The 18,386-nt window shown below is 40.7% G+C and overlaps 1 protein-coding gene across 13 annotated transcripts in view; it reads left to right on the forward strand.

Annotated features, from left to right (window-relative positions):
• Nucleotides 1-18,386, forward strand: part of CDH13 (cadherin 13) — a 748,254-nt gene that overhangs the window by 304,471 nt on the left and 425,397 nt on the right. The window lies entirely within an intron of this gene.

The raw sequence follows: 18,386 nt of genomic DNA on the forward strand, positions 1-18,386 counted from the left end.
ACAAAGTAAGTTACTACTCTGTGTGAGTAGGGAATAGGAACTATCCCTGTGGAGTCGTGGAGTAATCGGCTGTGCTCAGGTAACCCAGCTGTCAAACAGGTATAATAAATCTTACCTAGTTCATGGGGATGATGTAACACGTATTTCATCTTAGGTTTCAAACCATTTTGATGTCTTTGCACTTATATACTGCCTTTCATTCAAAGTCTTTCACATTTTTATTTTGGAACTTTTCATGTACAGGGGTAATGAAAAATACTTGAGAAGAAGAAGAAACAATATTTCTTGATAATGGAAGCTCTCTGAAGTATTGACGTATTTTGTGTTCTCATCTAATGATTTGTGTTGACTTTGAATTTTGATTAACGTGCTGTAGCATAAAGAAGACACTGTGGACAGCAGCAGATGGCTAGCTCTTCAGAAAAGAATCAATATTTATGAACTGCTTACTGGTATTAAATGTGTATTCACAGCTGTGGCTTTAAAGTTATATGGTTGTGTTGAGGTTCAGTAGAGTCTATTACATTTGAAGTGCCCCAAAACAGACCATATCACACAAGTTGAATGGGTGTGGAGATATTTTGTTGGGTGTCTCAAGGCTTCATTTCCATTTGTTTCTCTGCTGGACTATCTTACGGATAAAAAGAGAGAGGGGCTGACTTTGAGTGATGAGTTTTCTAATGGATACACAATAGATATATGTAAGGCCTAATTCTCCTCCAAATGAAGTCAATGGTAATAGGCTTAGGCACATGCTGCATGCATGTAGAATATTGAGAAGACTGTAGTAATGAACCTGTCAATAAAATGTCAGATATAATAGATAAAGAGTTGAAAGTAACTGTCTGGGCATTTTTATTGTACGTACATACTGTAATGCTAAATCGAGTAAATAACAAGTTGATTTTAATTAGCGTGTGATAGCCAGATACTTCAAAGGTACAAATCCTAATCAGTTGTTATAGGAACACAGCTACTGAATTGACTGCAAAATTATGCTTTTTTTTGTTTCGAGGAGCAGCCACCTTAATTTTTGGATACATCATCACATTAAAATTGATATACTAAGCTGTACATTGAGATTAGGGGCTGAATATACTATGTAGTCATTGTAAAATTCTCAAAACCTTCCAGAGTGGGAAAGGATACTCACAGAAGTAACCCTAATTGACAAGAGATCTGTCTTCTCATCCATAGACTCGTCTAGCTAATTGAAATGAGTGCTTTGTAATTGGAATGATCTGACTGTTCTTTATAAATACCAGTTTCAAAACCCTCTGAGCTCCTCATATTAGTTGATAATCCTGGGAATGTCTTAAGATCTTCCTTGTGGACATAATAATTGTAGCCATAGAAACATTTTAAAATGATTTTCATTTATTAATAAAGTTAATAAATCTAGTTAAGTTTTTAAAAAAAGGCTAAAGATGTGTTATTTCTCATTTCCATAAACTAAGTAGTGTTGCTAATGTCATTAAGTCATTTGTTCTTTTTATATAAGACTTTTGATAGTATGCCTCCAGCTTTTACATTTCAGTAAAAATTAGAAAACAAAGTTTGATTCTGGGGAAGCTAGCTTGCTTCATTAACCTAATGGCTTGATTTATCTCAGTGCTCATCTCCGGAGCCCGTTTGTCAGCCTGCTTACAGATCTCTTAAATTATATATAAAAATATCGGAGATTCATTTAGTACATTGCTGAGTACTTTATGTATGCTCATGTGGTTTTGTCGATTGTTAGGTTAACCTTTAACAAATTAATTAGAACCACAAAAGTATTTTGATTATATTTTTGCAGGCGACTCAAACCTATATCTGAAAGCCTCAACTTTTTGGAAGTTCATATTTGGATCCTACCATTGTTGACCTAAGACCATATTTTAATTTTGCTCATAATTGTATCATGATTATTACATCAAACAGAATAAAAGCTTTGTGTAGTGTTACATATAAACTATACTTTTTAGCTTTGGAAGTTATGGTCTTTGTGTAAATACAAAGAAGTAGAGGGACACAATGGCTCATGAGATCGAAAATGGGTTACTGATCCTTTCATTGATTTCATATAGCATTTCACCAATTCTAATCCACACAAATATGGTAGTAATCTAAAAACATTGTCAAGTGATGAAATTCTGATACTGATATCCTTTAAAGTGCCTAATCTGGAGTGATTCCAATGAAGACACATTTAACATACTTCAGATTTACACCAGCATAACTGGGGTCAAATCTGGTGTTCGTTGGCCTTCATGAAATGAGTCCGTAGTCTCAGCTAGTCAAGCATTAACTATTTAGTATGAAACAAAAATTGGCCTGAATATTTACTCACCCTGGAATTAAACCGTATCATCAAGTTGTAGATTGTCTTCTTTTTGAGTCAATAGTGAGCTAATATCTCCTTATGGGCATAGACACAATGCTTCAGGACTAGTCATCTTTTGAATGAGACATAAAACCTAGGCCTAGAACAGCTGTGGTCATTTATAGATCCCTTGTACTCTTTACAAGTGTAGTAAGCTTGCTCCAGTACTCTGACTAAACTTCCATTGGGTATTTATATGCTGCCTGCCTATAGTTTAATTGGTTACTCTGGTTTTTTTAATGGACACCGATCATAATTCCATTTTGCAATGGTATAATTATTTACAGGCTTAAGTAAAACACAATGAAATTGCCAAAAAATGTGATTAATAGATCATCATAAATGTATATTTAGAATAAAAACAAAACCCACCTACCATTCAAATAACCTAATTATTGTAACATCACTAAGATAACTCATGGTCTTGTATTTGTAAGCTTTAGCCTCCATTCCTCTCCCACCTCACTCTTTTCCTTCCCTTGTGTTCTCATGACTCTTCTTACCTACCAAGCTCTTTGGAACAGGGCTCATGTCCTTTTTTTTGAATCTGTAAGGCAACTGGAAAATAATCTGGTTGCGCAGTGAATGAATAATAATTCCCCAAAGGCATTGGGCCTAGTTGGGCTATTCAGCACTGGTGTAAACTCATTCAGTGGTGCAACTGACAACAAAATGTGGTCCAGATACAATGATTACCACTAAAAATCAGTTACAATAATCGCCGTTAAAATTCAGCAGTTTCCAGCTGTTAGTGCAGCATGTCAGACAGCATACTTTGGTAATGGTTGTTTTTTAATGGTAGTCACTGTGTTACCTCTAAAATGGCCTTAACTGTAGAGGAAGGAGATGGATAGGTGGCTTTCAAGCACCTCTACATCTCCTTCCATCACAGGGGTGACCCAGCTCTGGGTGCAAATTAGAGAAGTTTAAGGATTTGCCGCAGCCTGTTGCCAGCCTGTAGAATTGAAATGGCCCCATAAGACCCATTGCACCAATGAAGATTGGCAAAGCACAGTGCATTATGGCCCTACCACTTATGGCAAGGGCGTGGGGGGACAAGGAAGTCAAAATTATACCAGATGAAGAGTCACCCCATATAGAGAGGCTCCTGAACAGCTCATCTAGGACAGGTTGGGGTCCCTTTGTCCTGTTCCAGTGGCACAAAGGAAGCTCGGCGAGACCAAAGCCCGCTAAGCGGAATAGAAGCAGGACTTGATGTTGCTACAGTAGATAGATTTTCTTCCTAAATCTTGGCCTACTTAAAACAAGTATTCTGCATTTAAGTTTGAGGTCTGTGCAGCCATACTTATTTGACTGCCTTTATTATTTTTTAAAAACTAGCTGAAGTGTTAAACTGAGTTTTTCCCACACTAATAGCTACATTTACATTCTGCAAGCTGGAGAATGCACAGCCATTATCCGGCAAAGTTATGCATCTCACAGTTTAATAATTTAACTGCTCAAACTTTCACAAAATCTTACCATTAACTGCTTTAAATTGTAGTTTTTGACATTGAACAATGTTTTGTTAAGCAACTGTGTGTGACTGGAAATTATCTCATTTAGGCGAAAGCTTCCTGCATTTATTGTTAAATGGAATAGAAAGTCTGCAACTATTTTTGTTTCTTTGGAAAAATAATGTAGTTAATTGTAAAACAATAACAATTAAGTTTTACATATTGATAATGCATAAGTTTACAGGCTGCTGCTAATGGGGCAGTTTGACAAATATGTAGATGTACTTACTTATTTTTAATGGATAGATTTTTCTTCTTGCTTTCAGGCAAACAGTTTAGGTAAAACCTAGCCTTTTATTATAGGAACTGTTATGTATTTGCTCTCCCTCCCCTGAAAGTTTCTCAGCCCCCCCATATTCAGGCCTCAGGAGCAGAAATTGTGTTCGTCTCCATAAATGTTCCTCATAGCATGTGTTCTCTCCTGAATGCTTGCTGATATTTTAGAGGCACAATCTGGGTGAGGTAATGTATTTTATTGGACCAATTTATGTTGGTTAAAGAGACAAGCTATTGAGCTACACAGAACTCTTCTTCAGGTCTGGGAAAGGATTCCAAGTGTCACAGCTAAATGTGAGGTGGAACAGATGAGGATAAGTAGTTAATATATATTGTAAGAGTTGGTCATCATTCAACATGAAGTGGCCAGTGGTCGTTGTTCGGTAGTACCTGTATCAGTTAGTTAGTAAAAGTTCTAGTTTAGTTAGTTATTCTTTGGGCTGAGGCATGCCCCGGCCCCCAGGATTTAAATCGTGCGAGTCTTGCAGGCGTTCGATGCCCAGGAGTGACCAGCACACAGACTGTCTCCGCTGCCTGGGCGAATCCCACATCAGCGACCGCTGTAAAACCTGCAGGTCCTTCAAACCCAGGATGAAAAAAGAGAGTCATTAGACTTCAGGCCCGTCTCATGAGTCGGCACTGGCTCCTACCCCGGTGTACTGAGCGGAATCGGCACCAGGTACTTTGGCACGTGACGATCCTCTGGCACCTTCCGGTGGCTGGCATCACTCTCCGTCGAAAAAGCAGAGAAAGGCTTCGTCGTCTCAGAAGCATAGAGAGAAGGCACGGCAGGAGGCTAGCCCCATGACAGGCAGCCCCAGCTTCCCCCAGCCCCCCCGGCTCTAGAGCTCTGACTCAGGTTGAGTGGAGCAGCCCGGTTGCGTGGACTCAGACCGCTCCAGCTGAAGTCCGCATGCCTTCAACACTGGAGGCCCTGCAGGTAGCCAAAGATGATATGACCCTGTAGGTGCCTGGGGCAGCGCTGGCACCTGGATCCCGCTGTAGAGGCTGGGGTCTCGTCAGCCGACTCTGACCCGACTCAGATCCCGGTCAGGAGACTGCTCTCGGGACACAGCCCCAGCCTCCGCTCTCATTGCCTGGCAGGGTGCTGTCAGAGCGCAGTTCTAGGCACTGCTCCACGACGAGTACAGAATATTGGCGGGACAGCGCAAACGCCGTAGACGCTCCCGCTCTCGGCACAGCTACAAGAGCCGCTCCCAGCACAGACGCCGTCGCCACTCGTGCTCCAGCTCTCGCGCATTGTGGCACAGTGCCCACCACTCCTGGCGGGGATCACCAGCTCTGTGTCGCGGATCCAGGCATCAAAGCGTCTCAAGGAGTAGCAGCGCAAGGCAGTATCGTTCCTTCACATTGGAGTCCCGGTCTCGTGGCAGATGCGATGCTCAGTACCACCATGCGTACCGCTCGTACAGCACCGACAGATTGTTGGTAATCCAGGCCTTGACCCACACACAGCGCCCTATGCTCCAGCCAGGCCGGGTCAACCCAACCCAACCGGCTGGTGCCACCAGTGCCGCACCAGAGCCAATGGCAGGGACCCCTGTGGCAGAGCAAGTGGTGCCAGTGGACCCCCTGGATCCCCGTGCATACCCACAAGGCCCTCGGTCAATAGCAGGAGCATCGGAGGCTCCATCAGTTGAGCTATCCAGACCTCCGAGGGATAGATCGGCGGGTCACGGCTCCTCAGCAGTGCATGAGGAGTCCGATCAAGGGTTGGACCCCGTGGCACCGGCCGACGTGCAGAGCCCAGTACCGGCCCCCTCCCCCGCACCGGTTGACAAGATCACAGCTCCACCCCCCTCCATACCGCAGGAGGACTTCAGGGCCGATCAGGAGATGCTCAAGCGAGTAGCATCCAGTCTCCATCTCCAAGCTGAGGAGATGGAGGGAACCTTAGACTCACTGTTTAACATGCTCTCATCCTCGGCACTGGGCAGAGTGGCTCTCCCTCTCCATGAATGGGTGGCCAACATCTCCCAAGAATAAAGACTCCAAAAGACTGGACTTCTTGGGCAGAAATCTTTATTCATCCGCCAGCTTCCAGCTCCGGGTAGCCAACCTCCTCAGTCGATATGAGTTTAACTTGTGAGAGTCACTACCAAAATTCGAGCCCTGCCTTCTGGAGCGCGAAAGGAAGGAATTCAAGTTGCTGGTGGAGGAGGGTGCCACTGCCGCAAAGGCTGCTTTTCAGGTGGTGTTGGATGTGGCTGACACAGCTGCTCAATCCATGGCCTCGGTGGTTTCCATGCGCAGGGCATTATGGCTGCTGCTATCCGGGCTCTCCATGGTGGCGCAGTCTGCGATTCAGGATCTTCCCTTTGACGGCAAGGACCTGTTCATGGAACAGACGTAAGGCTCCATGGAATGAAGGACTCATGTACCACCCTTCAAACCCTCGGGTTCTACGTCCCACCCAAGGAAAAGCCTAAGGCGCAAGCCTCCGTCCCTGCACCCCAGCTGAGATACGAGCCCACCTACAAGAGGTCCAAAACTCAGAAGAGGCGACCTCAGAGGCAGTCTTGTTCTGCTCCACAGCCTAGGCCCTCCAGGGGCAAGCAGCAGGGCAAGAGGCAGTTTTGACTAGTTGCGGGAGGGTACCTCAGTGACCCCCGAAAGGATCGTCCCACCAATAAAGTTAGTTTTCATCAACCATTTGGCTGTGTTCCTTGTGGAATGGTCCCGAATAACGCTGGACCGATGGGCCCTTAGCACTATTTCCCAGGGTTATACGCTACTGTTTGCCTCACGCCTGCCTTCCCTTCCTCCTCCCTTGGACAGCAGGGGGGACCTGTCACATTTACCCCTGCTTCACCAGGAAGTGGGTTGGCTCCTCAGCCTGGGAGCTGTGGTGAAGGTTCTGTGGGAGTTCCAGGGGAAAGGGGTTTAACCCCATTACTTCCTGATCCCCAAGGCGAAAAGGGGGCTCAGCCCCATCCTGGATCTGTGAGGGCTCAATCGGTTCATGGCAAAATGATGGTTCCGCATGGTGTCTCTGGCATATATCATACCCTGTCTGGACCCTGGCAATTGGCAGTACCTTCAGGACTCATACTTCCATATCCACATATTCGAGGGGCACAGACACTTCCTCCGCTTTCTAGTAGGACAGGACCACCATCAATTTACGGTCCTCCCCTTTGGCCTGTCCATCGCGCCCAGGGTGTTCACAAAGTGTATGGCGATAGTGGCGGCCTACCTCAGACACCGAGGGGTACAAATATTCCCCTACCTAGATGACTGGCTGCTCAAGGGCAGCTTGCAGACCCAGGTACACAACCATGTGGACCTGCTCCTGGCACATGTGCCAAACTAGCATTTGAGTTCTTCCTACTTATTCCCCATACTTCTCGTATTAGTATGCAGACATCTAAAATTTGATTTGATTTCCCTCCCCAGTTCTTTCTTGTCTCTCCTTTATCCCTGCAATAACAACCCAGGCTCCCTGCCAAATTCCAACCCTTCTCCCAGGTCTCCATGTTTCTGACTTACCTGTGGTATTTCGTCACCTGCCCCCTTTGAGCCTAGTTTAAAGCCCTCCTCCTGAGGTTAGCCAGTCTGTATCCAAATATGCTCTTCCCCTTCCTCAATAGGTGGACCCCATCTCTGCTTAGCATTCCTTCCTGGAACAGCATCCCATGGTCAAGGAAGCCGAAGCCCTCCTGGTGACACCATCCTTGCAGACAAGCATTCACCTCCAGGATGCATCTGTCTCTGCCTGGACCCCTAGCTGGCTGCTGCTATGGCTTGCCCTCCTTATCCCAGACACACATCTGTTCCCGGTTCCTGCCTTCCTACCTTGCTTCAGGTCCCTGCTCCTACAACCTATCTCTAACACTGACTCCGACCCCTTGCTTGACTCCAGACTCTCTCTGGTTCTGACCTTTGGCTTGGCACCTGCCTCTAAGGACCATTTATGACATTGCACTCAGTATGATTTTATGAAAATATGCTGATGAGTGGGAATATAATGTAACTAAAATATGCTTCATGCAAAAGGTCTCTTGTAAGGTATCATTACAAAGCTTATAATCTACTAAGTGTGGTCATCCTATTTGTATAAATGTATCACTCTTGTATCTGAGACTAGAAATATGAAACATAACTCTGAGGGCCTATTGTAATTATGCAAAATGGGGGCCATTAATGGTGGTTTGGAATCTTGATGGCTCCCATCAGCCAGGCCAATTGATTGTGGATGGCTCTGTTTGCAGGCAGGCCTTCCTGTGAGTCAGGCTGGGAGGAATGAAGGCTTGGAGTCTCACAGGAAATGTAACCATGTCACCTGGTACTGAAATCCATTTTAAACCTGGTGCTTTTCCATTTAGAAGGGAGGGACCCAGAGAGACAAAAGATTCCCACCTTGTGCCACAGCCATGTAAGGGGGTGGAACAGAACAAAGGGGGCTGCACTCATGAGAAATCCCCTAGCTACCACATGAGCTGGAACAAGGGCTGTACCGGGGAAAGGATTGGGTCCAGACTAGGAAGGCATCCAGTCTGTGAAAGAAACTTATTGAAACATCTCTGAAGGAGAGATTTTATCTGTATTCAGTTTTATTACTGTATTAGGCATAGGCTTGCGTGTTTTATTTTATCTTGCTTGGTAATTCACTTTGTTCTGTCTGCTATTACTTGGAACCACTTAAATCGTACTTTCTGTATTTAATAAAATCACTTATTTTATTAATTAACCCAGAGTATGTATTAATACCTGGGGTGGGGGCAAACATCCGTGCATATCTCTCTATTAGTGTTATAGAGGGAGAACAATTTGAGTTTACCCTGTAAGCTTATACAGGGTAAAACCGATTTATTTGGAGTCTGGACCCCATTGGGAGTTGGGCATCTGAGTTTTAAAGACTGGAACAGTTCTTAAGCTGCTTTCAGTTAAACCTACAGCTGTTCGGGGACGTGGTTCAGACCTGGGTCTGGGTTTGCAGCAGGCTAACGGATCTGGCTCAAACCAGGCAGGGCACTGAAGTCCCAAGCTGCCAGGGCAGGAAATCAGGGGCAGAAGTAGTCTTGGCACACCAGTTGGCAGCCCCAAGAGGATTTCTGTGATCCAACCTGTCACACCATCTACCAACTGCAGTGCTATGCATTGCGGCCACTTCTTGATTCCCATTATTTCTTGCCCTTCTGCCCAGAAACACACTTCACCATTCCCCAGCAAAAGGGGTTATGAAGAGGGTGGTGTATGAGCCAGCTATGACAGCTGTACACACAGTGGAGAGATCCCTAAACCAGGAGAACCCTCAGGTAAGGTAATGCAGTCAGTCTCCACTCCATCACTTGTGTAACATAAAAGTTGTGGAGTGTGGCAGGAAGTTTACCCCTTTGTGTTCTCCCATGGAAATCATACCCAGATATAGCAATTGTCTAAACTATATCATATTCTTACTGGTATGCATGGTGGTTTTTCCTTTGTGTATTTAAAAATAAAACTGAGGGATCACAAAGAATTATACATGATGATGATGTCAATGGCCGAGAAACTCAATTTTTAATTCATTGTCCTAGTTTTTCTAGTGTTAATAGGCTTTAAAAATATGTGGTCATATGCTCCAACGCCTTGTTGTATATCAGAAATACCTAGATACAATGGGTTATGCTGAGAATGGATTTGAATCTGAATTTCCTGGCTTATGTGAATTGAAAACAGATCCGTTGTTGTTTGATCATTATTTTATTTTAGTTTTTGTCTGTGGGCTTACATGTGATTAAATATTGTCATTTTTCCAAGGAGTATTTGTTATAGAAGATTTAAATATACATTGATGGACTAGGCTTCATAGCAGTTAAAAAACCTGATTGATAGACAAGACAAAAACAAGGATAAATGATAAAACAGACCATTCTTGAAGCAGATGAAAGAAGTGAATCATGTTTCTTTATAATGATGAATGTGGTGTTGGTAACAAACATGCTGTTACTTAAACAGTTATTTTTCTAACCAAAAAATAGTTTAAGAATATGTATTCTAGTGAAGGGCCCAGCCCAGAACATGGTATCAGAACCTCCTTGAACTTGGAGATCTTGTATTCAGATCCAAAATTTGTCCAGGCCCATCTCTAATGTGATAGCTGCCAAACAAGAGAATAGAGAGACAAGGTAGGTGAGGTGCTATATTTTATTGGATCAACTTCCGTTGGTGAGAGAGCCAACCTCTTGAGCTACACAAAACTCTTCTTCATTTTCCAGTAAAAGCTGTTTCCTTACCCACCTTGTTGCTCTCATAGCCTAGCACCGACTTGGCTAGAACACCACTGCATAAAACCAGAGAATAGTTCCCTTTGATAAACTTTGGGGTTTTAATAAATTAGGATTTGTCAGATTTTGTACATTTTTGTGATAGTTATTCAAAATAACAGGCAATAGGTCATGGGAATTGTAGCTTGCTTTTATTATAAATTGGTTTATATATTACAAGTAGGATGAGACAGAAGAATGTTTATTTGTTAACACTAGGTGTCCTTTTTTAAAAAGGAGCTTAAGAAAAAAAATGTAAAGTTGCATGTGTGTGACCTCAGACCCTCATGACATAGGTTAAATTCAGACTTGAAGAAACTGGGCACAACTTCATGGGCATTTTGACTGCCTTAGCGTAGGGCCAAATATGTACCATTCAGGTACATCAATTGAGGCACCCTGCAGCTCTTGGAATCCTGAGTATTTTGCTGGGGTTTGAGATGGTGATTCTACAAAAAGAAGAAGAAACCTTTATACATACACAGAATTAGAAGGATGAAGAACTAGAGGAGATATGGACAAAATCTGTTGCCCTTAGGAGACAGGGAGATGAGAGGCTGAGCAATCTGCAGGATCTAAATTTTTTCAGATGGTTAAAAGTGTAATCAGGCTATCCCATCTCCAAGAGAATGCATTAATAGCAGAATGTGTCTTATTGGATTCTGGACCACTCAAGATCATTCCATGTTTTTTTAAATTATAACAGGCTTTTTAATCTGTTAAAACGAACAAGGTATTGAGTCTTGAAAACATTAATAGCTCTAGAATATAGGCTTGTTAATCAAAGATATGATGTAAACATTTAAGCAGTGGAGATTAAAATAAAAGTTGATATGCCATCTATATCATATTTGGATTGGGATTTCAGTTTAGGCAAGGCATATATACTGATCTATTTATATTATATATCCTGAAGCAGCGTTCCTTAAATTTCTTTCATAAATAAAACGGAGGCAATGTATTAAAACAAGAGGCAAAAATATAGACTTTATATACCCTGTCAGGTGTTGGCTTCCTCACCAGTCTGAAGAATTATCAAACCCTTTTTAATGGGCTCCATTTATGGTCCAAATGACCCCACACACTCAAGAGGCAAACAAAACTTCCAGCCATGATTCCCAGGGCTTTCCATCTGGAGTCTTACTTCCTCAAGGATTACTGCAAGAGACTGTCTCTTCCTTCAGCTTCTCCCTGTGGGCCCCTCCCCACAATTGCCCCTCTTGCTGGCTCTTCTCATCACTCCCTTCCCAGCGAGGTCTGAGAATTGACCAGGGCTGTCTGACCCCAGGCCTCTGCCCCTTAAAGGGGCAGGCCACCCTGTGCACACCACTTCAGAAGGTTTCCATTTTTAAAGATAACTTCTAAGTGTGTTCTTTAAAGTGAGTGGGTGGTTCCTGTATACTTGAGTGATATTAGTCACGGAGTATTACATTTGGTTACCATTAAAAATCAATCAGTATCTTTCAACAGTTACTTCACCAAGGTATCTGAGAGAACGGCTGGTAGGTATTGTCATTTTAATGGTGTCTATTATGTTAGGAAACACGAATTGGACAATAAGTATTTGGCTTTTTAAAAAATAACTCAAAGCGTCTTATGACCAGAAGTGTACACTTACACATCTTTGTCTTATATTTCCTTGTTCAACCATTTAATTCCTTTCCATAGGTGTGCAAGGAGTTCAGTATTTTAGCCGCATTTCAGTTGCTTTTCTATCGTGCTAATATTTTAATAATTTTGTTTACAGTTACAAAATACAGTTCCTGTGGTCAGAATAGCACAGTTGAAAGAGTGAGTTACATAAATATAGACCCTAATAATTGGTGTCTGTATAAGGAAATGGTAAACAAGGCATTCTTCAACTAGAGCAATCGGAAGTAAATCTACTTGCTGTGAGACAGAAGAGGAAGGTGGTGTTCTTCTTTAGAGAATGTTGTCCACCATCCATTATCTCCACTGGGTTAGATCATGAGACTTTAGAGGCAAATGACCCCATATGCTCAGAGTGACTCATTCAAACCCTGTTTCTGCTGAAAGCAATTCCTATTGAAACATTGGTGTCACCAGTTCTGATTATCAGGAGTTAATCATATCCATCCATCCCAGCGTAAATGAACATACATCATATTTAGTTCTCTTATTATTTTCAACAGAGAAATTCTAAAAGTCCTACTAGCTGCTACCAGAAGGTGAACTAGTTATACAACATAAACCCAAATATGAGGCAAGAATGTTCTTGGTGGATACAAGTAAAATACGACCATTTTGCTTTCCTGATATTTGCTTGTAAGAATTTTGTCTCCCGGTAGCTCAGTAAGAGCCATTTGCAAGGGGTGGAGAAGAGCCTTATCAATTCCAGAAGAAATGGCTTTCCAAACAAGTTCAAATCTGCTGCAAGTCTGTCAAACTCAGTGAATCATGACTTGAATTCTGGAGTCAAATCATCTATCATTCTAAAATAACACTCTCAGAAGCTCATTAATAACCTATCAGACAACAATTCTGGAAGACTTGGAAAGTAAACAGATTATTTTTGAACCATTTTGCATTTAATTTCCTGAATGATGCAATTTGCTTAAAATAAATCATGTTTCAGTTCTAAATGATATTGGGAAATTTCTTGGCACTTGGCAGCTGCAAATCAAGTTGATTCAAATAAATCCATGTATCAGTCAAGAAAAGTTGTCCCTCAATGAGCAAGAGTTTGAGTAATCAGAGAATAGGTTGTCCCAAATGCTTCCTCGTTGTAACCTTTCCTATTTCAATAGACAAGTATGGTATGTCAGGGATGAAGTTGGTCTACTGTGTGTGTGTGTGTGTGTGTGTGTGTGTGAACAAATAGTTACTCTTCATAATTTATAATTCAATAAAGCAAAATAACTTCATAAATTAGCCAATGAACCTGAGTGGAATGTAGCACACGTTCCTTATTCACTGGGTCCTGTTCTACAGGCTATAGGCTGTGTAGAATAAGTGTATTTGACTTTATTTAATACATATCATTCATGTATTGAAAATTCTTCAGGTGAGATCATGGTCTAGTGAAATAAACACAAAACTTGCCCTGACTCCATCAGAGCCAGGAATCCACCTTTAGACTTTGTTGACCTCTAAGGTAGCACACTTCATTTACTAACCATTGGCTGTTCATAGACCAAATACTTTGTCTTATTTCAGGCCATTCTACGTTAGGATGTCTTTACCACTAATCAAAATGTATGGCTATGAATAGAAAAGAGCTTAACAATAGAAGTGCAGAGTTAACGTGGAACAAAGTATGTTTGTGTCTTTATTATCACTGACCACCATAAAGAGCTAAGCAGAAGTTTCAGGTGAACATATTTTCTCATTAGCTGCTCTGAGAAGTCTTGGCAGAAAACGTGACAGGTATTTTACTTCTGCTCTCCCTGGCACACACAACTTTCTCTTCTCATCTTATGATGAATGTTTGTTGCACTGGCATTTAATTCCTTGTGTTAACATTTTTTAAAAACTCCCTAACTTTAATTGTTTTAACCATTTTGATCATTTCATGTTGTAATTCTGGTAGACTAGTTGTGTTCTTTCACGTCAGAAACAGCTGTTTTAGGCATAGTATATAACAAAATATTTCAAGGTTTGATTAAAATATGTTGCTCAATCTATCATTGGCTTCCACTCCATCTCTACATGTACTATCGGACTACATCATCAATAGTGAGGACCTCAGATGACCCAGAGTTCACAGAAGTCAATAGGAATTTTTCCATTGACTTCAATGGACATTTGATCAGGCCATTACAGATATGTACACTATTGCATAATATACCAAACTGAAAACAGCTTGCTGAAATTAACTTTAATGTTCCACATTAAAACAAAATAGGCAACCATGTTTACAGCAGTATTTCTCTGTTTGATGTATTTGATATAATGCAAATTTCCTGGGTGAAAGTCTAACTCCACTGACGTCAATGAGAGCTTTGCCATTTACTTCAGGGGACCAGGATTTCACCCTCATACATATTACAAAGTAAAACAATGTCAACCCACCTAATTATTTCAGTTTCAATGTTCAGCACAAGTCTGAAGCGTTACAAAAATTCATCAATCTTTTCTCCCTACCGGATGTAACCAAAGGAATTCTTCAGCATCCAATAGTTTATTGTGTACCAAAGATACCTTGCTCCCTAATGTTCTAATGAAACCATCCGAATTGGAGAGAGGGACAGAATTGTATTATTTAGAGGCTTTTCTGCCTCCCCCACTTTTTTTTTGGTGGTTTTATGGTTACCATGTACATAGCCTTTTACAACCTCTTAAAACTTTATTTATTCCTTTCATATCTGTCTATAAATGTATAGCTATAATAGCTATTGTATTTTGTATCTTTGTTGAAGCATTTAATATCCTTTAACAAATTGACAGAATGGCTTTGGTCCAAAGAGAATTTTTGCAAAACTGAGTGACATATAATAGTGTAGCTACATTTCCCACAATCATTCAAGATAATCTGCCAGACAGTGGAAAATCCAACAGTCCTTTGGGAAGCACAGATTCACCCTGCATTTTCCTATTGCATTTGTGAGGGTCACAGTGAGTATGGGGGAAAATTCTGAAGTGTTGCTATTGACTTCAGTAGAGCCAGGATTTCACCCGTGGACTTCCCCCAGCCAGCCTACTGGGAAAGGTAGCTAGGTTTTAAAGTGCTGATAATTTTTTTTTCAAGTCAGGATCAATTTATTGTCAAGGTTCTAGTTGATTAGTTAAAAAATGCAAAAAAGAGCTTATGTATTAGTTTTGGCAAATGTTTTGAAATACATTTTTGTATATAGTCCCCTTGCTTAATCTTCCCCGGTTTAAATTCAGTTCCTCTCAATCAGAAGAATATGAACAAAATGTAGGACATACAAAAGGAAGGGTGGGGGGAACACACGAATGGGATGGAGAGATTGACTTATAGTGTAAAGGAAGATTTAAGTAACTATTATGGACCAGCTTCTCAGATGGTGATTTATACCAGCTGAATATCTGTCCCTAAATATTTATAGTTTTGCTAAACAATGACTGATGATGTACAATATATGTGCACACAAGTATTAGAAGGTTAGAAACTGCAATGGAAAGCCATTTTTCGGAAATAGTCCAAGGCAATATAGTTAGCAGTTAAGGGAGGAAAGTAAACAAAAAATCTTAATCTCTAAATAGGAAAAAAATCCTCAAAGTGAAATTTACTGTGGTAGACTTAAGATGTAGCACTGATGATGATTGGAACAATCCTACACTGGGAGGGGAATAGAGATCTAAGAATTGGTCGTTTCCATATGATTTCTATGATGATATATTAATCCCAGGAATTTGGATATAATAATGGGTCCAGTTGTAATCAGATGCATATAGGCTAATATTTATTTTTCCTTAATCTCTTTTTTTAGTAATAAGGCTCAGTTGTAAAATACTTCTTTGGACATGATTCTAAAAAAGTTGTGCAAGCTGACTAGCTCTCTTGATTAGGTTATGCAGGATTTGGCAAGTTAATTAGGTATAGAACTCTCGTGCCTGGCTAGATTACTTAGGTACATTAAGTTACATGAGTACTTTACTCCCACTCTACTGTTGCTTCGCTGGCTTTTTGTTAAGCAGCTTTTGACTATAAAATTGCTCTTCCATTTTCTAAATTATTTCACTGCCTTCCATTTCCTTCTTTAATAGATTTAACAGTTCTCTTTATAGGCTTGGATTGACAAATATTGGTCCTCTTATTTCCACGTGTTATCCCAAGTAATGTGATTATAGAAATGCAGGTGTAGGGCTTTGTAACTTACTGAATGAATATTACATTTTCATAACACTTTAAATTCTTAGCTCTCAAAGTGTTATATACCATCAACAATGGAACTGATACACAACTGCTGCCACTGTCAAGGTGGGATCTGTCAGTCATTATAAATTATAGTGGCCTAGTTGTTAGTTGAACCTGGAGACCTTTCTAGTTTTTGAGGGTTTGAAAACCAAGCTCAGACTTGCTGTTTTGTATTTTGAAAATGATTAGTTTGGGAATCGTATATGCTTTGCTGCTAATTTTAACTTTTGATTGAGCCTGTAATTCCCTAGTATGACTGCATGAAGAGTAATATACAGAAGAATGTAAAATTGCATTGCAATTATCATCTAGTCATCTGAAAGCTTCTTGAGAGACTAATGTAACTGTTGCTAATTGTTATGCTATAGAGGTGTTTTGCACGTTGGAACCTGTAGTTTGAGCCATTACGTTTCTACTTCTAGCAAGAGTAAAGCATTCATTAGGTAAAATATTGATTTTTTTTGAGTGAAAGCAAAGACGAACAATGGCAAAGAACAACATTTTACCTTCACATTAGAGTTGCTAATAATACTGAGATTTATTGTGGATTTTGAACCCTTCTCTCTGGGGAAAGTTGGAGAAAGGAATTAAGAAAAGGAGAGAGTGAGCTGTTTATTGCACTGAGCAATTATTCACAACCCTAATGTGAGGATGCTGTAGCGCTTTAAGAGTTCTCATTAATTCAAAACATGTTTAAATAAAAGGGTTTGGTTTTTTTTAAAAGCAGTCTGGGCAAAAATCAGACCTACACAGAGTGACAGTACATCTCAGTGTACCTTATTGGCAGTTCTGTCACTTGGAAAAAAGGTTAATTTCACAGCCCAAATACTGAATAAAATTGAAAGCTGAACTTCATCTGGGGAGATGAAAGTCAAATATCAAATCACCAACAAAAGTCGTTATGTTTGAGTTAACGTTGCTACTGTTAAAACATGGGCATACCAAAGAATGTCACCATTAAAAAGCCCTCAAACCATCTGAGAAGGTATGGAAATTAACAGTGAAGAATAGGTAAATGTGCAAATACCCTCACAGATAATGCAATCTCTTAAACATACAAGAGTAAGATTTATTGCTCATTCAGAAATGACCTTTTTCTCTTTTCTTTTCAATCTTCTGTTTCTCTCTCAGGAGAGGCTGTGGTGGAAGTATATCAGGAGATATATGCATAGCATGCAAATTGTTGGCAAAAAAAAAATCAATCTAACACAAACATGGGGTCTAAATTGTGGAAACCTTGCTTGCATTGTTGAGCTCTCACTTGCATGAGTAGCCCCGTTAACTTTGGAGGGACATATGATCCTCTGTACATTTTCAGAGGGGAGGGGAAGTGGGAAAGAAATTGTTTATTGTATTTGCAAACAGAATAATTTTTCCTACAGTGTATGGTCAAGAGCAGCAGTTCCCGGCCTGTGGTTTGTGGAGCCATTGCAGCCTGTAGATTACTTGCTGCTGGAAAGTCGAATGCTGTCTGCTCTCCTCCTTGATTTCAACTGTTTCTTAAGATGTTCATACACTTCACTGAAACGCTCTGAAGAACAAATAATTTAGGCCAATATTTTCCAATGTAAATGCCTAGTCTCTCCATTAAGATGTGGGTCACACTATCACAAAGTGTAAGAACCCCTGGATTGTATGGAATTATTAATTCTCCTTCTGCAAGTCCTGTATCATTTTAACTACAGAAAGCATCCAATCCTTCCTTCTCTCATTGAAATCCATTAAAATTTTGCCATGTGCTTCCCTGGGAGCAAGATTGCGTCCAAAGTATTTTGATTCACATTGTATAAAAGATGCCATACGAAATAAATTTGTCAGATTGTATGGTAAAATTCCACTGGTGTACAAAAGTCCCATTTTCCTCTAGAGTTAGTCAGTCTACACCCATTTTCTAACTGAAGACATATATTTTCTCCTATTTAATATGCAACACAACAAACATTATAATCATTCCCATTAGTGTAAGTAAATAATAGCATTAAAATCAAGAAGCATATTTTGGACATAATGTCAGCACAAAGTGTGTGTTAATATTCACTAAAGCCAATCTGATGTGCAAAATAAATGAGTTTACTGGTGTAATGCTTTTTTAGGCCAGGAAACATTTATTTAGCATA

The sequence above is a fragment of the Mauremys reevesii genome, linkage group 16 (assembly GCF_016161935.1).
Source record: "Mauremys reevesii isolate NIE-2019 linkage group 16, ASM1616193v1, whole genome shotgun sequence".
Classification (NCBI taxonomy): Eukaryota; Metazoa; Chordata; order Testudines; family Geoemydidae; genus Mauremys; species Mauremys reevesii.